Source organism: Pristiophorus japonicus, chromosome 2 (assembly GCF_044704955.1).
Source record: "Pristiophorus japonicus isolate sPriJap1 chromosome 2, sPriJap1.hap1, whole genome shotgun sequence".
In the NCBI taxonomy this organism is placed as follows: domain Eukaryota; kingdom Metazoa; phylum Chordata; class Chondrichthyes; family Pristiophoridae; genus Pristiophorus; species Pristiophorus japonicus.
Genome location: NC_091978.1, coordinates 313,340,580 through 313,367,854, shown reverse-complemented (window position 1 = coordinate 313,367,854; position 27,275 = coordinate 313,340,580).

The following is a 27,275-nucleotide window of genomic DNA, read 5'->3' as shown; positions in this document are numbered from 1 at the left end:
CAACAACACTGCGGAACCAGAGGCAGACTACAATGTGGAACTCGCACCACACCTGGTGGACAGACAGAGGGAACAACCTGAGGAAAGGGCAATCCCAACAGACAGCCCAGGCGGGTCAACAACAATCACACCAATCGAAACAGACAGCTCAGGCAAGATACCAGCAACCACACCCAAAGAAAAACAGACACCAATGCAAACAACTGCACCACAACTCAGATGCTCCACGCGAGAGTGTAGACCACCTGAGAGACTGAACCTATAAAGACAATAAGACCTTGGGGGAGGGTGATGTCATATATCTTACATTATTATATATAACTGTATCCTAACATGCTATACATGACTGTAATAAGATATGACCTGTAACCACCAGCATACCTTACCACCAGGGGTGCACTTGCAAGAGACAGTATATAAGGACAGGTCTCAGGCAAATGCAGCATTCCAGAGCTGTGAAATAAAGGTGTAGGTCCAGAGTGACCTTGACTTCACTACATGCCTCGTGTGAATCTGTACTGAGGGGACAGGACTTTACATGCATGACCTCACACTTTCCAACATTATATCTCCATCTCCATCTGCCAAATTTTTGCCCACTCACTTTGCCTGTTTATGTCCTTTTGCAGATTTGTTTGTGTCCTCCTCACACATTGCTTTTCCTCCCATGTTTGTATCATCAGCAAACTTGGCTACGTTACACTCAGTCCATTCTTCCAAATCGTTAATATAGATTGTAAATAGTTGGAGTCCCAGCACTGATCCCTGCGTCATCCCACTAGTTACTGGTTGCCAACCAGAGAATGAACCATTTATCCTGACTCTCTGCTAACCCCGTCCAAGGCCTCGTCTTCGATTTGAATAACCAGGAGGGGGCAGTGATGTGTGGTCGGGGCAGGTTGGAAGAGCACCTTTGTCTTATGGATATTTAGTGCAAGGCCCATGCTCTCACATGCCTTGCTGAAGGTGTTGATGATGGCTTGGAGTTTGGCCTCCAAGTGTATGCAGACGCAAGCATCGTCTGCATGCTATAATTCGATGATGGAGGATAGGACGACCTTGGATCTGGCCTGGAGGTGGCGGAGGTGGAACAGATTCCCGTTTGTAATTTAGCTCCACCCCAGCGGGGAGCTTGCTGAGGGTGAGATTACAGCAAGGAAGGTCGAAAAGCGTGTTGGTGCGATGATACAGCTTTGCTTGACCCCGGTCCGAACATGGAATGGGTCTCTGATGGATTCGTTGGTCAGGATCATGGCTTGCGTGTCATCGTGGAGCAGGTGAAGGATGGTGACAAACATTTGAGGGCAGCCGAATCGGAGGAGGTTGCTCCATAATCCCTCACGATTGACAGTGTCGAAGGCTTTTGTGAGGTTAAAGAAGGCCATGTACAAGGGTTGGTGCGGTTCCCTGCATTTCTCTTGTATCTGCTGCACGGTGAAGATCATGTCCATTGTACCCCTTAGTGAGTGGAATCCGCATTGTGGCTCTGGGAGGAGCTCTCCAGCCACAGGAGAAGGCGATTGAGGAGGATTCTTGTGATGACTTTCTCGGTGGTCGACAGCAGGGAGATTCCTCTGTAGTTACCGTAGTCGGACGTCACCTTTCTTGAAGATGGTCACAATTACAGCGTCTCTGAGATCTCCTAGAAACATAGAAACATAGAAAATAGGTGCAGGAGTAGGCCATTCGGCCCTTCGAGCCTGCACCACCATTCAATAAGATCATGGCTGATCATTCACCTCAGTACCCCTTTCCTGCTTTCTCTCCATACCCCTTGATCCCTTTAGCCGTAAGGGCCAGATCTAACATCCTCTTGAATATATCCAATGAACTGGCATCAACAACTCTCTGCGTTAGGGAATTCCACAGGTTGCTCCTCATCTCAGTCCTAAATGGCTTACCCCTTATCCTTAGACTATGTCCCCTGGTTCTGGACTTCCCCAACATCGGGAATATTCTTCCTGTATCTAACCTGTCCAGTCCCGTCAGAACTTTATATGTTTCTATGAGATCCCCTCTCATCCTTCTAAACTTCAGTGACTACAGGCCAAGTCAATCCAGTCTCTCCTCATATGTCAGTCCTGCCATCCCAGGAATCAGTCTGGTGAACCTTCGCTGCACTCCCTCAATAGCATGAACGTCCTTCCTCAAATTAGGATACCAAAACTGAACACAATATTCCAGGTGTGGCCTCACCAAGGCCCTGTACAACTGCAGTAAGACCTCCCTGCTCCTATACTCAAATCCCCTAGCTATGAAGGCCAACATACCATTTGCCTTCTTCACCACCTGCTGTATCTGCATGCCAACTTTCAATGACTGATGTACCACGATACCCAGGTCTCATTGCACCTCCCCTTTTCCTAATCTGCCGCCATTCAGATAATATTCTGCCTTCGTGTTTTTGCCACCAAAATGGATAACCTCACATTTATCCACATTATACTGCATCTGCCACTCGTTTGCCTAACCTGTCCAAGTCACCCTGCAGCCTTTTAGCGTCCTCCTCACAGCTCACACCGCCTCCCAGCTTAGTGTCATCTGCAAACTTGGAGATATTACACTCAATTCCCTCATCCAAATTGTTAATGTATATTATAAATAGCAGGGGTTCCAGCACTGAGCCCTGCGGCACCCCACTAGTCACTGCTTGCCATTCTGAAAACGATCCGTTTATCCCGACTCTCTGCTTCCTGTCTGCCAACGAGTTGTCTATCCACGTCAGTACATTACCCCCAATAAAATGTGCTTTAATTTTGCACACCAATCTCTTGTGTGGGACCTTGTCAAAAGCCTTTTGAAAGTCCAAATACACCACATCCACTTGTCCATTCTATCAGTTACATCCTCAAAAAATTCTAAAAGATTTGTCAAGCAGGATTTCCCTTTCATAAATCCATGTTGACTTGGACCGATCCCGTCACTGCTTTCCAAATGTGCTGCTATTTCATCTTTAATAATTGATTCCAACATTTTCCCCACTACTGATGTCAAGCTAACTGGTCTATAATTTTCTCTCTCCCTCCTTTCTTAAAAAGTGGTGTTACATTAGCTATCTCCAGTCCATAGGAACCGATCCAGATTCGATAGACTGTTGGAAAATGATCACCAATGCATCCACTATTTCTAAGACTATTTCCTTAAGTACTCTGGGATGCAGATTATCAGACCCCGGGAATTTATCGGCCTTCAATCCCATCAATTTCCCGAACACAATTTCCCGCCTAATAAGGATTTCTTTCAGTTCCTCTTTCTCACTAGACCCTCGGTCCCCTAGTATTTCCGGAAGGTTATTTGTGTCTTCCTTCGTGAACACAGAACCAAAGTATTTGTTGAACTGGTCTGCCACTTCTTTGTTCCCCATTATAAATTCACCTGAATCTGACTGCAAGGGACCTACGTTTGTTTTCACGCATCTTTTTCTCTTCACATATCTATAGAAGATTTTGCAGTCAGTTTTTATGTTGCCAGCAAACTTCCTCTCGTACTCTAGTTTCCCCCTCCTAATTAAACCCTTTGTCCTCCTCTGCTGCATTACAAAATTCTCCCAGTCCTCATGTTTGCTGCTTTTTTTTAGCCAATTTATAAGCCTTTTCCTTGGATTTAACACTATCCTTAATTTCCCTTGTTAGCCACGGTTGAGCCACCTTCCCTGCTTTATTTTTACTCCAGACAGGGATGTACAATTGTTGAAGTTAATCCATGTGATCTTTAAATGTTTGCCATTGCCTATCCACCGTCAACCCTTTAAGTATCACCCGCCAGTCTATTCTAGCCAATTCACGTCTCATGCCATCGAAGTTACCTTTCCTTAAGTTCAGGATCCCAGTCTCTGAATTAACTGTGTCACTCTCCATCGTAATAAAGAATTCTACCATATTATGGTCACTCTTCCCCAAGGGGCCTCGCACAACAAGATTGCTAATTAGTCCTTTCTCATCACACATCACCCAGTCTAGGATGGCCAGCTCTCTGGTTGGTTCCTCGGCATATTGGTCTAGAAAACCATCTCTAATACACTCCAGGAAATCCTCCTCCACCGCATTGCTACCAGTTTGGTTAGCCCAATCAATATGTAGATTAAAGTCGCCTATGATAACGGCTGTACCTTTATTGCACGCAACCCTAATTTCTTCTTTGATGCTGTCCCTAACCTCACTACTACTGTTTGGTGGTCTGTACACAACTCCCACTAGCGTTTTCTGCCCTTTGATATTCTGCAGCTCCACCCATACCGATTCCACATCATCCAAGCTAATGTCCTTCCTTACTGTTGCATTAATTTCCTCTTTAACCAGCAATGCCACCCCACATCCTTTTCCTTTCTGTCTATCCTTCCTGATTGTTGAATACCCCTGAATGTTGGGTTCCCAGCCTTGGTCACCCTGGAGCCATGTCTCCGTGATGACAATTACATCATATCCGTTAACTGCTATCTGCGCAGTTAATTCGTCCACCTTATTACGAATACTCCTTGCATTGAGGCACAGAGCCTTCAGGCTTGTCTTATTAACACCCTTTACCCCTTTAGAATTTTGCTGTAATGTGGCCCTTTTTGCTTTTCGCCTTGAGTTCCTCTGCCTTCCACTTTTACTTTTCTTCTTTCTATCTTTTGCTTCTGCCCCCATTCTACTTCCCTCTGTCTCCCTGCATTGGTTCCCACCCCCCTGCCATATTATTTTAACCCCTCCCCCACAGCACTAGCAAACACTCATGCCATCGAAGTTACCTTTCCTTAAGTTCAGGATCCCAGTCTCTGAATTAACTGTGTCACTCTCCATCGTAACAAAGAATTCTACCATATTATGGTCACTCTTCCCCAAGGGGCCTCGCACAACAAGATTGCTAATTAGTCCTAGGACATTGGTTACGGTCCTGCCCAGGTGCAAACCGGCCGGTTTGTATTGGTCCCACCTCCCTCAGAACTGGTTGCAATGTTCCAGGAATTTGAATCCCTCCCTTCTGCACCACTCCTCAAGCCACTTATTCATCTGAGCTATCCTGCGATTCCTACTCTGACTAGCACGTGGCACTGGTAGCAATCCTGAGATTACTACTTTTGAGGTCCTACTTTTTAATTTAGCTCCTATCTCCCTAAATTAGTCTTGGAGGACCTCATCCCATTTTTTTTACCAATATCGTTGGTACCTATATGCACCACGACAACTGGCTGTTCACCCTCCCTCTTGAAAATGTCTTGCACTCACTCCGAGACATCCTTGACCCTTGCACTAGGGAGGCAACATACCATCCTGGAGTCTTGGTTGTGGCCGCAGAAACATCTATCTATTCCCCTTAAAATAGAACCCCTATCACTATAGCTCTCCCACTCTTCTTCCTGCCCTCCTGTGCAGCAGAGCCACCCACGGTGCCATGAACTTGGCTGCTGCTGCTCTCCTCTGATGAGTCATCCCCCTCAACAATACCCAAAGTGGTGTATCTGTTTTGCAGGGGGATGACTGCAGGGGATCCCTGCACTACCTTCCTTCCACTGTTCTTGCTGTTGGTCACCCATCCCCTATCTGGCTGTGTACCCTTTACCTGCGGTGTGGCCAATTCACCAAACGTGCTATTCACGTCATTCTCAGCATCGTGGATGCTCCAGAGTAAATCCAGCTGCAGCTCCAGTGCCGCAACGCGATCTGTCAGGTGCTGCAGGTGGATGCAGTTCCCACACATATAGTCGTCAGGGACATTGTTAGCGTCCCTGACTTCCCACATAGCACAGGAGAGCATAACACGTGTCCGAGCTCTCCTGCCATGACTTAACCCTTAGATTAACTTAATTTGGAAACAACAATGCTAAAAGGTTACTTACTGATAAGATAAGAGAGATGAGGACATGAATCTGCGCCAGTAGTGCTTCTCCGCCATGTTTTAGTGTTTCGGCAGTGATTTCATCTGCTCCTGATGCCTTGTTGTTCTTCAGTTGTCGGATGGCCTTTTCAACCTTGTGCCTTGTTGGGGTTGTGCTGAGATGGTGGCGGGTGGCATGCTGTGGGATGAAGTCGAGGACACTCACTTCGAAGACAGAGTCTCGGTTAAGGAGATCCTCGGAATGCTCCTTCCAGCGGGCACTGACTGCCTCTCTTTCCTTGATGAGCACTTCTCTATTCTTGGCTAGCAGTGGGGGAGGGACTTGGGTGCTTGGGCCGTAGGCCAACTTGACTGCACTGGAGAATCCTTGACCATCGTGATTGTCGGCTAGCTGCTGGATTTCTTGTGCTTTCTCCACCCACCATCTGTTCTTTAGGTCACGGGTTTTCTGTTGGACCTCAGCCTTCAGACATCTGTAGAGCTGCTTTCTTGCTCTCGAGTTGTGTTGCTGCTTCCACTCCAAAATGCCTTGCACTTGCAGCATATTAGCTTCTGGATCTCCTGGTCGTTCTCGTCGAACCAGTCTTGGTGTTTCTTGGTCGAGTGACCGAGCGTCTTTCGCAGGTGCTAATTATGGAAGCCTTGAGGGTAGACCAGGTATTGTGGACACTCTGGGTCACTGGGAGTCGTCAGGTTGGTAGCGAGGCGCTGGCTGAATAGGGTTTTTTAGCAGGTTCTTTGAGTGGTCTGGCGTTGATTTTCCTGCGACATTGTTTCTGTTGCTGTTGGTGTTTTGGGGCAATGTTGATGGTGATGGCAGAGTTAATTAGGCGATGGTCTGTCCAGCAATCATCAGCTCCTGTCATGGTGTGGGTAATGCACATGTCTTTGCGGTCCCTCGCTTGGACGATCACATAATCTAGCAGATGCCATTGCTTGGAGTGAGGGTGTTGCCATGAGGCTTTATATTTGTCCTTCTGACGGAACAGGGTATTGGTTATGATGAGGCTGTGTTCTAAGCATTTCGTCAGGAGGAGGATACCATTGGAGTTGGCTTTCCCTCCCCCCTCTCTGCCGATCACACCTCCCAAGAGGTCAGTGCTCTTTCAAACACTGGCGTTGCCGTCGCCAAGGAGGATCAGCTCGTCGCTCATTGGGACTCGGGACAGGGATTGTTCGAGGCTGGACTATAATTCCTTATTGGTCTCGTTTGTAGCTTCCAGTGTTGGGGCGTACGCGCTGAAGACCATAGCGCACTGGTTCCGGGCTAGGGTGAGCCGAAGAGTCATGAGGCATTTGTTTATCCTGCAGGGGGAGTCTCTGATACGGCCCACTAGCTCGGTTTTTACGGTCGCCCATGGAGGCGGCGTTCTGCTTCTGGTTTGCTTTTCCAGAAGAATGAGGCCTAGTTCATACACACATGCATACTCCTACTGTCCTCCTTCCACCTTCCCACAGGACCTCTCTACCTGTGTTACATAGGACGCAATGGCGGCCTCACAAATTTGTAGGTCTATGTATTTTTATCAACTTAACTTATTTAAAAAATTTTTTTAACTAATTACTTGATCTAGTTTAAGTTAAAGGTAGATTAAATCAAATTTTTACCTGTAACTTAGCCCTGTCGCCCCTCTTTGAGCTGTGACGTCACTATGACATTTTTCTCCCCTGCTGCTCAAAGACTCACAGACCGACGTTTTCTATCAGTCCGCTACCGGCCTCGTCCTTTTCTATCACTCCACGTCCTGCCTCGCCCTTTTCTATCACTCCGCTCGCGGCCTCGCCCTTTTCTTGAATATGTTGTTATCTCCAAAATTCATATCTTTCCCATCACTCCACGTTCGAATCTCTACAATTAAGTTTCTGCCACTGCAACAGCATTGAAGCAGTCTGAACCAGTCACAAATGATATTCTCTGTGACTGTGACTGTCGTGCATTATTCCTCCTTCCATCAATTATTCTGCAACTTTTGACACGATCGACCACACCACCCTCCTCCAACATCTTTCCTCCGTTGTCCAGTCAAGTGGGATTGCCCTCATTGGTTCCACTCTTAACTATCTGATTGTATCTGCAGCATCTTTAGCAATGATTCTCTTCCTGCCTCCGCACCATTACCTCGAGATATATCTTTGACCCTCTCCTCTTTCTCATCTACATATTTACCCTTGTAACATCATCCACAGACATGTTGTCAGCTTCCACATGAATGCCGGTAACACCCTGCTCACCTCTCACAACCCTTCTAAGTTGGGTGGCAGTGTGAGCTGCAAGGAGGATTCTATGAGGCTGCAGAGCGACTTGGATAGGTTAGGTGAGTGGGCAAATGCATGGCAGATGAAGTATAATGTGGATAAATGTGAGGTTATCCACTTTGGTGGTAAAAACAGAGAGACAGACTATTATCTGAATGGTGACAGATTAGGAAAAGGGGAGGTGCAAAGAGACCTGGGTGTCATGGTACATCAGTCATTGAAGGTTGGCATGCAGGTACAGCAGGCGGTTAAGAAAGCAAATGGCATGTTGGCCTTCATAGCGAGGGGATTTGAGTACAAGGGCAGGGAGGTGTTGCTACAATTGTACAGGGCCTTGGTGAGGCCACACCTGGAGTATTGTGTACAGTTTTGGTCTCCTAACCTGAGGAAGGACATTCTTGCTATTGAGGGAGTGCAGCGAAGGTTCACCAGACTGATTCCTGGGATGGCGGGACTGACCTATCAAGAAAGACTGGATCAACTGGGCTTGTATTCACTGGAGTTCAGAAGAATGAGAGGGGACCTCATAGAAACGTTTAAAATTATGACGGGGTTAGACAGGTTAGATGCAGGAAGAATGTTCCCAATGTTGGATAAGGGGGAAGCCATTTAGGACCGAGATGAGGAGGAATTTCTTCACCCAGAGAGTGGTGAACCTGTGGAATTCTCTACCACAGAAAGTTGTTGAGGCCAATTCACTAAATATATTCAAAAAGGAGTTAGATGAAGTCCTTACTACTAGGGGAATCAAGGGGTATGGTGAGAAAGCAGGAATGGGGTACTGAAGTTGCATGTTCAGCCATGAACTCATCGAATGGCGGTGCAGGCTAGAAGGGCCGAATGGCCTACTCCTGCACCTAGTTTCTATGTTTCTATGTTTCTATGTCTATGTTTCTATGTTTCTTCCACTACCTCCGAGTTGTCAGACTGCTTGTCCGACATCCAATCTTGGATGAGCTGCAAAAATCCTATTGCTGTATGCTCTTGTATAGACTGAAAAGAGCCTGTAAATATGTGAGTGAAACTTGAAACTGGTTATTCAATCAGTTTATGACCAGTCTTATGATCTATCGTCTTCAATGCAAATGTATGGTATTTTATAAGGGGTGATGCAAAACAACAGCAAACAGAATATTATAGACGTAATTGATTTTTTTGCAATGTTTTGTTCAACATTAAGATTACATAGTACTTCAGAAGACTAATAGCATCTGATGGTAGGTAAGCATGAAATGTTGAGCTGAATTTTAGTGTCTGGCTACAAAACATTAATCAAATAGGAAATTGTTGCTCGAACGGTAATTTCGCTAGTCGTGTGACTAGTAGTTGCCTGCGACGGTTCTTGAGTTAGATACCAAATGACACACTAGACAATGGCGGTACCGTTAATGTTCGTCTAATACAGAAGAAGTACAAGACTCACCACTTATACTTTATAGTTACCCAATAGGTCCCTGGATGATTAGTCCGTCCTAACTCTGTTCCGTCAAAGGTCTCTTCCCTGGTGCCTACTTCTGCCGAGTTTTGCTCCTAGGTTCTCACTGCCTAGGTGGGGTTTCCCCTCCTGGTTTATACTATTCTATAATCTGTCCCATCTCCTTTGACTGCACATTTGTCTGTGCCCTGGTGATTGGGTTATTTTAATTACAATCTGTCCCATTTCTTTGATTACATTTTGTCTGTACCCTGTTGATTAGTACATTCTAGTTACTGGCGATGCTAAGGAAGCATGACTAATCAAATTTCAATTGGTAATTCATTTTATGTTCAAGGCACCTTAACTTAACTCTCGGGGATCTTTGCATTTAATGTTGCCATAGCGTGCATATTTCCACATTCCTCCCTTTGATCAATCATTATATATATATTAATGATTTGATCACAGTAGAGGTTAGGCTTCGATATGGGGCCCTCTTTGTCTATTTTGTAACACTGTCCCTACTTGTACACATCCCAGCTGTAGTTCCAATCTATGTACTAACTTTCTCATATATGCTACCATCATTATCAATGCTAGGAAACTTATTGCTATCAAGATGACCGTAAGATGAGAGAAAAGTCTGATCCAGGGGTGTATATTTACATTCTCCTCCCAATTCCAAATCTCATCTCACCAAGTGTCGATCTTAATTCGGGTGATTTCGGCTTCAATGTCTCTGGTATTTATTTCCAACTTTTTGTAAATTCTGTACACCAAATCTAATTTATGTCTGATTTCCGTAAGGTGTTCCTTTTGTAACTGGATGTTGATGTCGCTTCTGGCGAAATAAGTTTCCAGCTGGGTTTTCAATTATTAGTATCTTCTTTCGATATTAATAATTTCTTCATTTCCAATTCTCATAGGTATTAACAGGTGAGTGCAGAAGCTCGGTTTGAATATCGGGCAAATTTGTGTTCCGTAATGGTGGGTCCTTTTGGTAACGGTGAAACAATAAGTCCCATTTCCCAAATAGGCACTCCTGAAGAATGTTTGGGCCTTCACATTCAACATGGTCAGAGTACAATTCTTGGCTCTGCTTTTCTTGAAACCACACTGGGCCTTGTTGGTAGGATAGATCTTGTATGGGCAAAACACAGTCTGGGCAGTTCGGCTGCATTGGTGCAGACTGGTCCCAGTCATTCCAGTAGGTAGATTTACCGTATATGGTTTCATATTGGTCAGGCCTATCCATACGCCGCCTTGTATGGTTCCGACATTCCTTACGTCAAACAGAGTCATACCGGTCTGGTTATTGAATACTGGTATCCCCAATATTATTCCAATCGCTGGCGTTCCTCTTGGTCTGGCTCATTCCTCGTTGAACCACACCTTGCAGTGTTTTCGAAGCTGGCATCCATCGAGAGGATGGTGTTCCTTGTTCGAGGTCAGACTCTGAATTTGAGTATTGTTGATCCAGGTGGGGGCTTTACCCTCATTGGCTTCCTGCAGATTTTCCCGTAATTGTTCTATCATCCAGTTTCCATAAATACTGCACAAAACTTGCGCCTGAGTTTGGTTCTCTGCTTTCTTGGCAGTATTGATTAATTGGTTGATAGTCTGAGTGTGACTTTCCAATACGGTGACCATTCTTTCCAGCTTACCATCATCTTTTCCTGCTTCCGCTACCTGTCTCTGATTATTATTTAAACTATTTAAAACCTACTTTATTTGTCCGGTCAATCCCTTTAGCTTAGCGTTCAGATTAGTAATATCTAAGGTATTGACTGTGGCCATTCTTGCCCCATACGCTGTACCTATGTCATTTGCAATGCTTCTTTTCTGCCTGCTCTTACTTTCTGTCTTATTCAGTCCTATTTCTTGTCTCAACAGTCATGAAGTCAGGTCCTGATACAATTTCCTTCAATTGTCTGGGCACCAGTTGGGTAACTGAATATTACTTATGTTAAGTACAACAGGTATCAACTCATACTGTACATTGTCATACATAACCTGATTAATTTCTCGTAACACAACACCTCACTTTGGTCCTGGTTCAATATATGGACATTCCCACTTATAGGGAGTTTCGGTAGTGGGTGGGGGTGGTGGGGGGGGGGGGGGAGGGGGTGTCGATGGGATCCCAATAGTGGGCAGGGCTATCATGGTGGTGGTGGGAGATTGTTCCCAACGCACTATTATTTTATCCTGATTTTTGCATGAACAGTTGGGCTTTGTGTTGGGCCGGGGATTGCTGGTTATGTTGAGTACAGAGGCGTTACTACTACATCCCATAAACAACTGTAATATAACAACATATTTCCCTTCCGGTCAGAGTACAATTAAGCCCTGTCGAGGGGTTGTTGGCTGAGGAGACTGTGTAGAACCATTCTTGGCCTGCCAAAGGGCTACTAATCATGGCCTGCCAAATGGGGTAACTTTGTTGGCTGGTCACATTGTTGCACCTAATGCATACCTTGGTTAGGTTACCATCCAGGCTGGTCTCGTGGCACATTTTTGCTGTACCGTTACAGGCACATACATTATTCCTGTTAGTCGGGGCCTCCCAACTGCTTGCCGCATTAGTACAGTTTGTGGAATGTGTCTCTCCAGTATCATTGGCATAATAAAATATCTGTACTGGAGGACTAGAAGTGTTACCTTGAGTCTTTGCTGCCACGGCGAGGATGATTACCAAAATTAGTCTCTCCATTGTTACCCCCTCGTTACTACTTCTACTATCTTGTAAGGGGTTCTCCATCGCCTCCCTCTGACTCCTGACACCCACTTACACAATGATATATTATAATGCAAATTACTGTAATAAACAAACACACAAAACACAAAATCATTAGTCCATATTTCAGCTGTTTACTCCATTCGTTTGATAGGTCCCGAAAATGTTCTGATTCAGGATATGGGATTACTTCTGGCATATATGTTCACCCTGTAGGATAATAAAACACAGTATCAGTTGCTCTCCTTGTGGAGTACGTCTTCTCAATCTCCTCGAACCCGGGGCGAAGCCAGGCAAAGGTATTGGATGGTTTCTAGTCCATGCGACTGTGTTCCTTTCTCTCTCTGGAAACCGTCGTCCTCGCTTTCTTCTCTTGGCTGGGGGCGGGGTGGGGGGGTGGCTGGTGACTCGAGGTGTGAGACTCATAGCTTCAAAACTCTGTGACAAACCGTCTATATGACTTGGTGCCGTCTCATCGTGAGGGGCACGGGCTTCATCAGGTGTCCCTGGGGCGGGTACCTGGTCATCTTCTGAATCATTACCACCTTCTTTGGTGGCTTCCTCTGAACTACTTGTGGCCTCTAAATTTTCGATAGGTGGCAAGACAGGTATGGGCTGGGATTGGGTTTGCTGCTGGGTCGGGTGGAGCGAGCCCTGTATCTTCTGAATCTAACATGACGTGGTACATAGGGCTGTTTATTTTCCCAGAGGGTTTTAGTTGGTTAAGGTGGTGCCACTTATACTTCCCTTGTCCATCCATGACCTTGAACACTGAGGCGCTAGCCTTTTCCATTATACTAAATAGTCCGGCATACTTAGGGGCAAGGAAAGTTCCTTCTTTCTGGATTTTTATCATTACTTGGTCTCCGATTTTTAGTTCCCACGGGTGTACCTTCCGATCAAAGTAGGCCTTACTTTTTTGATGTTTAGTTCCCAATTTCACTGTGGCAGCCATTCTAGCAGCTTCCAAATACTTGATCAAGTTTGACATGTATTTCTCTGAGGACAGGGAAGTTTTCTGGATCTCATTCAAATCTAATTCCATGAAGGCTTGGACATCTCTCATGACTCTTCCGATCATTAGCTCGTGGGGTGAATAGCCTGTAGAGGCTACCACTGTGTTTCAGATGGCCATTAATACATAAGGGAGGACCTTGTTCCAGGACGTGTGGTTCTGCTGTACTCATTTTCGTAACATTGTTTTTAATGTCCGATTCATGCGCTCTACCACTCCGCTTAATTCCGGGTGGTAGGCGATATGGAATTTCTGTTTTACCCTTGCCAATTGCAAGACCTGCTCCATAACTTGTCTCATGAAATGTGTTCCCTGGTCAGAATTGATACCCTCTGGCAATCCCCATCTGGAGATCACTTCTTCATAAGTATTTTTGAGGTTGTGGCGGTCGAATTATTGTTAGTTGGAAATGCCTTGATCCATTTGGAGAATACGTTCACCACTACTAGGACGTATTTCTTACCACCAGGACAGGTGGGTAAAAGTCCTACATAGTCTATCTGAAGTTGAGTCCAAGGGCCCTTGCTCTGCCTAGTATGTCCTAATTCTGCCTGGTTTTTGTACTGTGTTGGATTGTTCTCAGCACATATCAGACAGTTTTTGACATACCCTTCCATTTCTTGCTGTATTCCAGGTCACCAGCATAGCTCCTTCAATTTGGCCATTGTCCTATTTAGTCTCTGATGGCCATTGATATCATGGCATTGGTAAATCAATTCTCCTCTTTCTGACATCGGGACTACATATTTGCCGTCTTTAAGTACTAATCCGTCGTGGAGCTGTAAATGTTGTCCTAGGTATGGTTTGGGACTTGGGTTTACTAATTGTATGTTTTTAAGATTAGGGTCTGTAGCCTGACTGGCTGCCAAGTCCAGTATAGGGCGGATAACCGCAACTGGTGCTGTTGGTGCGGTTTTTACATTTTCCAAGGGGTCCCATAGGAAACCTGTACGGGCCGCTTCTTTTGCTAGTTTGTCTGCCATTCGGTTTCCTAAGGGGGTAGTCTTAGCAGCGCTTTGACTTTGGTTATGACGTATGGACCTTGGTTTTGAGGTGGCTGTATCAAAAATTAATTTCAAAAGTGGGCTGTAGCTAGCAGTTTTCCATCTGCGGAAGTGAAACCTTTAGTTTGCCAGATGGGCAGGAAGTCAGTCAGACTGTTACATGTGTAACTGCTGTCGGAATAAATTTGGACAGGTGTCAGGTAGTCTTCTGGATGCATGACTACGTAGGCGATCTTTACTGCCTTCTAATTTAATTAGCGTCTGTTCTAAAGCCTGTTTGCTGTCCGGGGTCATTTTTATTACTGAGAATCCTGTGCACTGCTGCCCGTTTATAATTGCGGAAGAGCTGTCCACGCAAACGTGAGTTTTAAATTCGACTTTGTGACTGTTGCCTCTTCCTCCCTTGCTTTCTGACTGAAAGGGACCATCTGAGGTGCCTGAAGTCAGAATCTCGCACTGATGTGGGTCGCCAGGGTACAACATGTTGTGAGCTAGATTAGTGGTCTTGGGCCTGTACTGGACTGTAATGTCCCGTCCTTGGAGAAGGAGGGTTCATCGTGCGAGTCACTGGGAACTGACTGAGCCTTCCTTGAGATTTCCATCCATCAGCATTTTGATGGGGGTGTTTGGCGTTAAGATAATAAGGGGGCTAAGTCCAATTATGGGGGAGAATTTATGTACCGCCCAAAAGACACTCAGAAGATTCTTCTCACAGGGCTGGAAAGTTGCTTCCACTGGTGTTATGACGCATGAGGCGTAAGCTACGGATTGGAGTTTGTCATGATGGTGCTGTAACAGTACCCCTGAGAGGCCTGTGCTATCAGCGGCTGTCTCTAAATAAAAAGGTAGGGAAGGGTTAGCTTTAAGTAGGGAGGGGGCGGTTCCAAGTGCCTGTTTAAGTACTTGGAACGCGTGCTGTTCTGGGTCACTCCACGTCCACTGAATTCCCTTTTTGAGCAGTTGGTACAGGGGTTTTGCTACTCGAGAGTAGGCTTCTATGTGGTCACGGCAGTACCCAGTAATACCGAGGAAGGAATGGAGTGAGGGCACATTTGTCGGGACGGGGAGGCTTAAGGCCGCCTCCTTTCTTTGCAAGTTCACTTCTCGCAAGCCGTGGGTGACAGTCATTCCGAGATATTGCACTGAGGACGTTCCTATCTGAGCTTTCTTTGGGTTCAACTTAATTCCAATATTGAAACAGGCGCGCAGCAACTCGTCTAATAACTTGCCGTGTTGTTCCAGTGTGTCTGTTTGTAAAAGTATCTCATCGACATAGAGCACAAGAGTCGAGGGCTGCGAACAAGTTCAGATGTTGGAGAAAATTGAAGGGCTGTTATGAAAGCCTTGAGGCAATCAGGTCCAGGTATACTGTTGGTCCCCGTGGGTGAAAGCAAACTTGTATTGACATTCCTTCGCCAAGGGGATGGACCAAAATCTATTACTAATGTCCAATACTGAAAAAAACTTCGCAGCTGGGGATAACTGGGTAATGACATCAGGCGCAGTAACCACGGTGACTGTGGATGACGGGGTCTTCCTGTTAAGGGCTCTATAATCTATAGTCATTCGCCGCGACTTATCTGGTTTTTGTACTGGCCAGACATGAGAATTGTTAACAGACGCAAGGGGTCGTAGAACTCCCTGTTCTAACAAACTGTGTATACTACTGTCTACATCACCCTGGGCAGCTGCTGGGATCCTATACTGTCATTGAGGGGGCGGGTCGGGTCCTGTAATTAGGACTTCAGTATTCATTTTACCGCAATCATGTTTATGGGTAGCAAAAGCATGCACATTCTAAATTAGAATTTCCTGTAGTTTGGGGGAGGAGGTCACCTCTGAAGGGTTAAAAGCGAAAGTTTTCATGCAACACACCCGCGCATCATACGTTCTGGTAGGTATCTCGAATTGCTGCATTAAGTCTGATATTTTCCATATACATCTATTGGCCGGGTCATAGACTAAATTATAAATTCTCATAAAATCAATTCCTATAATATCTGTCTCTCCCATGACAAGTGGAATGGATAGGCATGAACGTTGAAAGAAATAGTGTCCCAATCCTATCTCTAATGGCTTAGTGAACGTTGCCCTTAGGCTATGGCCAGTAAAGCCACTAAGTAAGACTTTCTGGTCACTCATTTCGTCATGTGTGAATTGGTGTTTACTACTGAGGCAGGTTCTAGATCCTCCCGTGTCCCATAAAAATGTGGTATCGCGACCTCCTACTGTACCTAAAACAGTCGGGCATCTATGGTTATCATACTCTACCTCACACATGACTTCCGAGGTTGGACCCCGTCAATAGTCATAATCTTGTTCGTGGTACGGGTTCATTCTACCCGTTCCTCTCCTTTGATTAGAGCGGGAGGTGGCCCTGGGCTTGCAACACTGACTGCCAGTGCCCGGTTTTTCCAAAGTTATAACATGGCCCTTGGCGGGGGGGGTCTGGAAGAATTTCTTGGGCCGGGATTACGTGGTCTTTCTACTTTCCATTGTTCCTGACCATGCCCATGCCCGGGGGTTGTCTGATATGCATGCACTCGTCCCTTTTGGACTGTGGGTTTGGGGTTTTCCTGGTATTCTCTCCATGCGCGAGTCATGAGCCTAATGATTCATGCTTTTGTGTGGGTCTCATCGGAGGCTTCAAAATGCGTTACCGATGCTTTACCATGAGCATTGACGTGGGAACATAAGGTTTTCCGCCACTTTGAACTTAGCGCATCTGCCAAGGCTGTTCGATCTAAACCTGCCCCAAAGACGGTTTTAAATACAACCCACAATCTTCCTGCGGGGTGTTCCTGGTATTCCTGGTCTCCCTGTTTAAATTGGGCCATTTCGTCTACTGGGTTTTTTCTGTCTACTCCAGCGGCTGCCTCCATGGCTACCCACATGTCAGTTAGGGTGCCTGCGCCTCGCTATTGTTCTTGGGGGAGAACTCCGAAAATAATGGGCCCCATGCAAAGGGGTATAAATTTAACTGTCTCTACTTCGTCTAAACCATCTGTTACTGCAGTCTGGTCTACAGCTGCTCTCCATAAATGGTAGTTCTTCCTGTCGAACGGGGTCACTTTCTTAGCTAAATCCTTCAACTGGGTTATGGAGAAGGGGGTTACATATGTGGAGGGTGCATTGGCATCTGCTCCAGGAGTACGGGTAGTAGTTACGGGGTGCATGGGGATAGGATCTCTCCTCAGGGGTCCTGGGTATGGGGGTAGATCATGGCCAGGTGCCTGTGGGGATGGACGATACTCCCAGCGGTCTGTACCTGAGCTACAATCACCGCCACAGGGGTCACATTCACATGCCCCTCTCTGGTCCTCCCTATTTTGTTGGAGCACTTGAGGACCATCTTCCCCAAAGCATGCCTAACACCCTTTTGCACGATTAATTGGCTTTCTAATTCTTTGATAGTTTTCTTGCACTGAGTATGGTCTGCTCTGTTTTCCCTATCGGCTATATGAGCCGCTTGAAGGAATTTAAGACCGGCTGCTAATTCGCGACATTTGTTTTCTAAGTCATCCACTTGGTTTTGAGCTTCTGTGCACTTTTGCCTCATTTTCTCCTCATTTTGCTTGCTATTATCTGCCTTAGTCATACTAGAGGCCAGATGCAACGTATGGAGTTTTAAAAAATCGTTTTGGAGAGTCTCAATTTGATTTGCGTGCTCTGCTAATTTGAGCCTCAATTCCTTAACTTCGTCTGTCAATTTTCCTACGTCTGTCTGACGTCCTGATTTTTCGTGCTCACATTGGTTTTGTAAAGTTTTGTTGAGGTCTCTCTGCTTAAGGAATTCTGCATAACATGCTGCCAGTAAGACACTTTTCTACTCCCTCTTCTTTTCTTTTTTAGTTTTGTCGAAGAATGAGTCTCCTCCGGGAAATCCGGGTGAGTTCATTGTTTCAAGCTATCCCCTGACATTTTCGATCAAGGTCTGGTTAAACTGATCTTCCCACGACTGGGAGATTCCACCTTTTTCTGCCATTTCTCCTATGTCTTTCCTATTTATGTAATTTAACTCAGAATCGTCCCATCTGGGTCGTCACTGTTGCTCGAACGACAATTTCGCTAGTCGTGTGACTAGTTGCCTGTGACGGTTCTTGAGTTAAATACCAAATGTCACACTAGACAATGGCGGTACCGTTAATGTTCGTTTAATACAGAAGAAGTGCAAGACTCATCACTTATACTTTATAGTTACCCAATAGGTCCCTGGATGATCAGTCCCGTCCTAACTCTGTTCCATCAAGGGTCTCTTCCCTGGTGCCTACTTCTGCCGAGTTTTGCTCCTAGGTTCTCACTGCCTAGGTGGGGTTTCCCCTCCTGGTTTATACTATTCTATAATCTGGCCCATCTCCTTTGACTACACATTTGTCTGTGCCCTGGTGATTGGATTATTCTAGTTACAATCTGTCCCATTTCTTTGATTACATTTTGTCTATACCCTGTTGATTAGTACATTCTAGTTACTGGTGATGCTAAGGAAGCATGACTAATCAAATTTCAATTGGTAATTCATTTTATGTTCAAGGCACCTTAACTTAACTCTCGGGGGTCTTTCCATTTTATGTTGCCATAGTCTGCATATTTCCACAGAAATAGTTTATAGTCTGTTGGCGTAAAAATTTTATTGAGTCAAAGTGAGCTAAGAATATAAATGACTATATGAAAAGAAGGAAGTACAAATGATTATTCGATATGTTATGCTGTTTACTGGACGAAGTTCTCTCTGAGTTGAGAGTGCCGTTTGAAGACTCCTTTGTGCAATGGAAGTACAGATTAGCAAATAATAAAGAAGGAGGCATGTGCTTATTGTAGGTTTCAGCATATTGGTCGGCATGATGATAGAACTAAAACAAACTCTCATGTGTTGCAATCACACCTTCAGCTCTTTGTTGCAATTAGATTATAAATATAAATTGCTAATGCATTTTAAATTTATTTTTCGGTACTATCTATTCTGCTCTGATCCACAGAAGTAGAAGGTTTTCAGATTACATAACTTGTGAGTTCATTGGCAGGGAAATGAATGTACAATAACTCAGCCAGTCAAAGCACTTTGTATCTCTATTCCTAATCTGATGTGAATTAGATATATTATGGAATAACACATGTACTCTGTTCTGTAATTGTGCCAGTCTACAAGGTATATAGCTGTCATACACCAAAGATGTCTATCAGAAGCTGCTTTCCCTCAGGTTTGTTTGGCGGTAGAAGTCGAGTAAAACTATATTTCCTCGTCTTGTTCATCTTAAATCCTTGGGAAATGGAAGATAAATGGAGCTTTCGGTTTGAAGAGGACAGCTACCATTTTCTTACCCTCTGCATATATATTTTTTGTCCATACCACTAGTTATTCCCATTTATCTATGGAAATGTGCAAAATGTGCCTCCTACCTGCTTCAACCTTCCTCTAAAGTAGTGACCTCTAAAATTGATATTGTGGGATGTGTTGTGAGTACTCCTGTGGATCTCCTGCTCCATCCTCTGAAAGATAATGAGGATTACCAATAGTAAACAGCACTATCATTAAACAATGATTGTTTGTTAGCCTTGACAATATATGCAGAAGAGGTACAGAAAAAAATGTAGAATATAAAATTCTTGAGTCACTTTGGCACACTTCGACACTTCAGGGTACTGTGTCAGTCAGTGGCAAGGATGCTCTTGTTTTGCTCTGCACAACATATCAATCTGTGGGACAATCAAGGACTGAGGATAACAAGGCAAAATAATTTTAGAAGAGTTTTGGGCAGAGCAGCTGAAGATCAGCTTCTGATGGTGCAGGTCAGGGAGCAGGGAAGAAACCGTGACCTTGAGTCAAAGGAGCAGAGGTAGAAATTAGAAAGCATTTTGCAAGTTTTCCGAGTTGAATTCGCAGAGCAATGTTTTTCGCCACACTAATGCCGGAAGTGCACCTGATGGTTCGGGGACTCAATAGGCATCACTGGTGGCCGCTTGAAACAAGAGCAGGAGTTATTTAAATATGTTAATAAGGGTACTGCGGCTGAATCCCAAACTTCCCACAGCTCTTCACCACTGTGGTTTTCTTTGCGTTATGTCTGGGTATGTTGTGAACTAATTAAGAATATAAGAACATGGAGTAGGCCATTTGGCCCCTCAAGCCTGCTCCACCATTCAATAAGATCATGGCTGATCTGATCATGGACTCAGCTCCACTTCTCTGCCCGCTCCCCATAACCCCTTATTCCCTTATCGGTTAAGAAACTGTCTATCTCCGCCTTAAATATATTCAATGACTCAGCCTCCACTGCTCTCTGGGGCAGAGAATTCCATAGATTTACAACCCTCTGAGAGAAGAAATTCCTCGTCATCTCAGTTTTAAATGGGCGGCCCCTTATTCTAAGACTATGTCCCCTAGTTTTAGTTTCCCCTATGAGTGGAAATATCCTCAATGCATCCACCTTGTCGAGCCCCCTCATTATCTTATATTTGAATATTCTGAACTCCAATGAGTACAGACCCAACCTACTCAACCTATCTTCATAAATCAACCCCCCCATCTCCGGAATCAACCTATTGAACCTTCTCTGAACAGCTGCCAATGCAAGTATATCCTTCCTTAAATACAGAGACCAAAACTGCACGCAGTACACCAGGTGTGGCCTCACCAATACCCTGTACAGTTGTAGCAGGAGTTCTCTGATTTTATATTCTATCCCCCTTGCAATAAAGGACATCATTCCATTTGCCTTCCTGTTTATTTGCTGTACCCGTATACTAACCTTTTGTGTTTCCTGCACAAGGACCCCCCAGGTCACTCCGTACTGCAGCACTTTGCAATTTTTCTCCTGTGCCTGTCTTCTGAGCGTAAAATGGGCACAGAGCATACTAACTGAGCGGACGGATGGCCTATGCCCCATCTGCACAGGCTTTGGTCCCCCTGCTAAATTCGTGGGACCAATTTTTTGGATATTTAAAACAAGTATTATGTTCTTTAAAATATGTAAATTAGAGTCTAATGCCTGTTGGAGGATCCCTTGAGAAATTATTTCCCAATGAGCGGTGTAGGCCTCGGGTCGGCCTTGTTCAGGATTCTTTAGTGTCTCCCATGGCCACCCGCTAAAAGTAAGTATTGTAAATTTAAAAAGTTAGCACATTTATGTGGAGCCAGATGGAGACGTGTTCCCCCTTGACCCCACAATCCTGGCGATTGGCCCCCTTATTGCCCAATCCCCTTCCTGGAACTTATCTGAAGGTCACTACTGGCAACTCTAAATTTTTTTCAGAGAGTGAGCTGCCTTTGGAGATGTAACAGGTGTCGCCAGCTGTCCTGAAGATGTAAATGAGGCCCGACGCCTAATTTCGGGATAGCCGTGGGCCTCCATGTTTGGGTGTGCGCTACACAGCACCAAATCTGGGCCTGAAAAAGGGCCCAAACTAGACCTAACAAAAAAATTTCAGATGCAATTAAAACTAGATGATACATGCACTCCATGAATGGTGTTGAAATAGCTATGTCTAAGACTGAAAGAGACATAGGAGACTTAGTAGACTCGATGCTAAGCATGTCCAACTAATGCAGTGCAATAAAACCAGTAAAATGTTGAATTACATAGCCAAAACAATAGATTTCAAGTCAGAGGGAGTTATGATCAAACTGTACATTGCTCTGGTTAGATTGCACCTTGAGTACAGTGCCCAGTCCTGGTCACCAAGAAACTGGGGAAATATTTAACTGCCAGAGGCAGTGTAGAGTCGGCTGATCCCTGCGTCAGAGTCTGGATTATGAGGAAATATTTGGCCTGGAAAGGAGGCATCTGAGAGGCTATCTTATAGAGGTATATAAAGTAAATGGTAAAGTAAAGGTTAATCTGGAATTCTACTTTAAAATAAACAGTGGAAGCAGGGCAAGGGGACACAGGGTCAAATAATAAAATGTTATTTTAGAAACATAGAAACATAGAAAATAGGTGCAGGAGTAGGCCATTCGGCCCTTCGAGGCTGCACCGCCATTCAATGAGTTCATGGCTGAACATGCAACTTCAGTACCCCATTCCTGGTTTCTCGCCATACCCCTTGATCCCCCTAGTAGTAAGGACTACATCTAACTCCTTTTTGAATTTTTAGTGAATTGGCCTCAACATCTTTCTGTGGTAGAGAATTCCATAGGTTCACCACTCTCTGGATGAAGAAGTTTCTCCTCATCTCGGTCCTAAATGGCTTACTCCTTATTCTTAGACTGTGACTCCTGGTTCTGGACTTCCCCAACATTGGGAACATTCTTCCTGCATCTAACCTGTCTAAACCCATCAGAATTTTAAACGTTTCTATGAGATCCCCTCTCATTCTTCTGAACTCCAGTGAATACAAGCCCAGTTGATCCAGTCTTTCTTGATATGTCAGTCCCGCCATCCCGGGAATCAGTCTGGTGAACCTTCGCTGCACTCTCTCAATAGCATGAATGTCCTTCCTCAAGTTAGGAGACCAAAACTGTACACAATACTCCAGGTGTGGCCTCACCAAGGCCCTGTACAACTGTAGTAACACCTCCCTGCCTCTGTACTCAAATCCCCTCGCTATGAAGGCCAACATGCCATTTTCTTTCTGAACCGCCTGCTGTACCTGCATGCCAACCTTCAATGACTGATGTACCATGACACCCAGGTCTCGTTGCACCTCCCCTTTTCCTAATCTGTCACCATTCAGATAATAGTCTGTCTCTCTGTTTTTACCACCAAAGTGGATAACCTCACATTTATCCACATTATACTTCATCTGCCATGCATTTGCCTACTCACCTAATCTATCCAAGTCACTCTGCAGTCTCATAGCATCCTCCTCGCAGCTCACACTGCCACCCAACTTAGTGTCATCTGCAAATTTGGAGATACTACATTTAATCCCCTCGTCGAAATCATTAATGTACAATGTAAACAGCTGGGGCCCCAGCACAGAACCTTGCGGTACCCCACTAGTCACTGCCTGCCATTCTGAAAAGTACCCATTTATTCCTACTCTTTGCTTCCTGTCTGTCAACCAGTTCTCAATCCACGTCAACACACTACCCCCAATCCCATGTGCTTTAACTTTGCACATTAATCTCTTGTGTGGGACCTTGTCGAAAGCCTTCTGAAAGTCCAAATACACCACATCAACTGGTTCTCCTTTGTCCACTCTACTGGAAACATCCTCAAAAAATGTGAGATTTGTCAAGGATGATTTCCCTTTCACAAATCCATGCTGACTTGGACCTATCATGTCACCTCTTTCCAAATGCGCTGCTATGACATCCTTAATAATTGATTCCATAATTTTACCGATTACAGATGTCAGGCTGACTGGTCTATAATTCCCTGTTTTCTCTCTCCCTCCTTTTTTAAAAAGTGGGGTTACATTGGCTACCCACCACTCCAAAGGAACTGATCCAGAGTCTATGGAATGTTGGAAAATGACTGTCAATGCACCCGCTATTTCCAAGGCCACCTCCTTAAGTACTCTGGGATGCAGTCCATCAGGCCCTGGGGATTTATCGGCCTTCAATACCATCAATTGCCCCAACACAATTTCCCGACTAATAAGGATTTCCCTGAGTTCCTCCTTCTTACTAGACCCTCTGACCCCTTTTATATCCGGAAGGTTGTTTGTGTCCTCCTTAGTGAATACCGAACCAAAGTACTTGTTCAATTGGTCTGCCATTTCTTTGTTCCCAGTTATGACTTCCCCTGATTCTGACTGCAGGGGACCTACGTTTGTCTTTACTAATCTTTTTCTCTTTACATATCTATAGAAGCTTTTCCAGTCCATTTTAATGTTCCCTGCAAGCTTCCTCTTGTACTCTATTTTCCCTGCCCTAATCAAGCGCTTTGTCCTCCTCTGCTGAGTTCTAAATTTCTCCAGTCCCTGGGTTCGCTGCTATTTCTGGCCAATTTGTATGCCACTTCCTTGGCTTTAATATTATCCCTGATTTCCCTTGATAGCCACGGTTGAGCCACCTTCCCTTTTTTATTTTTACGCCAGACAGGGATGTACAATTGTTGTAGTTCATCCATGCGGTCTGTAAATGTCTGCCATTGCCCATCCACTGTCAACCCCTTAAGTATCATTCGCCAATCTATCCTAGCCAATTCACGCCTCATACCTTGAAAGTTACCCTTCTTTAAGTTCTGGACCATGGTCTCTGAATTAACTGTTTCCTTCTCCATCCTAATGTAGAATTCCACCACATTATGGTCACTCTTCCCCAAGGGGCCTCGCACAATGAGATTGCTAATTAATCCTCTCTCATTACACAACACCCAGTCTAAGATGGCCTCCCCCCTAGTTGGTTCCTCGACATATTGGTCTAGAAAACCATCCCTTATGCACTCTCGGAAATCCTCCTCCACCGTATTGTTTCCAGTTTGGTTAGCACAATCTATTTGCATATTAAAGTCACCCATGATAACTGCTGCACCTTTATTGCATGCACCCCTAATTTCCTGTTTCATGCCCTCCTCAACATCACTACGACTGTTTGGAGCTCTGTACACCACTCCCACTAGCGTTTTCTGCCCTTTGGTATTCCGTAGCTCCACCCATACTGATTCCACATCATCCAAGCTAATGACCTTCCTTACAATTGCATTAATTTCCTCTTTAACCAGCAATGCCACCCCGCCTCCTTTTCCTTTCTGTCTATCTTTCCGAAATGTTGAATACCCTTGGATGTTGAGTTTCCAGCCTTTGTCACCCTGGAGCCATGTCTCCGTGATGCCAACCACATCGTATCCGTTAACTGCTATCTGCACAGTTAATTCATCCACCTTATTCCTAATACTCCTCGCAGTGAGGCAAAGAGCCTTCAGGCTTGCCTTTTTAATTCCCTTTGACCTTTTAAAATTTTGCTGTAAAGTGGCCCTTTTTGTTTTTTGCCTTGGGTTTCTCTGCTTTCCAATTTTACTCATCTCCTTTCTGTCTTTTGCTTCTGTCTCCATTTTGTTTCCCTTTGTCTCCCTGCATAGGTTCCCATCCCCCTGCCATATTAGTTTAACTCCTCCCCAACAGCACTAGCAAACACTCCCCCTCGGACATTGGTTCCGGTCCTGCCTAGGTGCAGACCGTCCGGTTTATACTGGTCCCACCACCCCCAGAACTGGTTCCAATGCCCCAGGAATTTGAATCCCTCCCTGCTGCACCACTGCTCAAGCCACGTATTCATCTGAGCTATCCTGCGATTCCTACTCTGACTAGCACGTGGCACTGGTAGCAATCCCGAGATTACTACTTTTGAGGTCCAACTTTTTAATTTAGCTCCTAGCTCCTTAAATTAATCTCGTAGGACCTCATCCCTTTTTTTACCTATATCGTTGGTACCAATGTGCACCACGACAACTGGCTGTTCTCCCTCCCATTTCAGAATGTCCTGCACCCGTCCCGAGACAATCTTGACCCTTGCACCAAGGAGGCAACATACCATCCTGGAGTCTCGGTTGCGGCCGCAGAAATGCCTATCTATTCCCCTTACCATTGAATCCCCCATCACTATCGCTCTCCCACTCTTTTTCCTGCCCTCCTGTGCAGCAGAGCCAGCCACGGTGCCTTGAACTTGGCTGCTGCTGCCCTCCCCTGGTGAGTCATCACCCCCAACAGTACTCAAAGCGGTGTATCTGTTTTGCAGGGGGATGACCGCAGAGGACCCCTGCACTACCTTCCTTGCACTGCTCTTCCTGTTGGTCTCTCATTCCCTATCTGGCTGTGGACCCTTCACCTGCGGTAAGACCAACTCGCTACACATGCTAATCACGTCATTCTCAGCATCGTGGATGCTCCAGAGTGAATCCACCCTCAGCTCTAATTCCACAATGCGGTCCGTCAGGAGCTGGAGGCGGATACACTTCCCGCACACGTAGTCGTCAGGGACACCGGAAGTGTCCCTGAGTTCCCACATGGTACAGGAGGAGCATATCACGTGTCCGAGCTCTCCTGCCATGACTTAACCTTTAGATACACTTAATTTGGCGACAACAATGTTAACAGGTTACTTACTGATATAAAAAAGAAAAAGAAAAGCTACTCACCAATCACCAGTCAATCACTTACCCCTTTGGCTGTGACGTCACCTTTTGATTTCTTTCTACTTCTTTTTTGCTTTTTCTCCCGGCTGGAGCTGCACAAGCTGGGCCTTTATAGGCCTCACTCATGCTGCTCCCGCCTCTCGCTGACTGCCGCCGCCTCTGGAACACCCGCTGGGCCTTTATAGGCCTCATTCACGCTGCTCCCGCCTCTCTCCGACTGCCGCTGCCTCTGGAACACCCGCTGGGCCTTTATAGGCCTCACTCACGCTGCTCCCGCCTCTCGCTGACTGCCGCCACCTCTGGAACACCCGCTGGGCCTTTATAGGCCTCACTCACACTGCCCCCGCCTCTCTCCGACTGCCGCCACCTCTGGAACACCCGCTGGGCCTTTATAGGCCTCACTCACACTGCCCCCGCCTCTCTCCGACTGCCGCTGCCTCTGGAACACCCGCTGGGCCTTTATAGGCCTCACTCACAATGCCCCTGCCTCTCGCTGACTGCCGCCGCCTCTGGAACACCTGCTGGGCCTTTATAGGCCTCACTCACACTGCTCCTGCTTCTCTCCGACTGCCGCCGCCTCACGAACTCCCGCTGGGCCTTTTTTGGCCTCACTCACGCTGCTCCCGCCTCTCGTCGACTGCCGCCTAGGACTAATATCATGAGATTGTTCTTCATGCAAAACAATTCAAATATACTTTCTGGCAGAGTGGTGGAAGTGAAAACCCTGGAATTAATTAAGAAGCAATTAGATGCAGTATTGGATGGGGGAGTGTAGGGTTGTTCTGGATGGATGAATTAAGGTGGGCCAAATAGCCCTTTTCAACTGTAAATATATTGTGATCTTAATGAGCATAATCATTCACTCAAAATGTAAAATCAAATAATTTGACAATTATGGACACAGCACTGTGAACTTGCCATATTTTGCACTGGAACTAATTTGTGGTCAATCATAATTTTTTCAGAATTCTGAAGACATTCTGCATTTGATGTGACCGCTTTTTACGTCAGT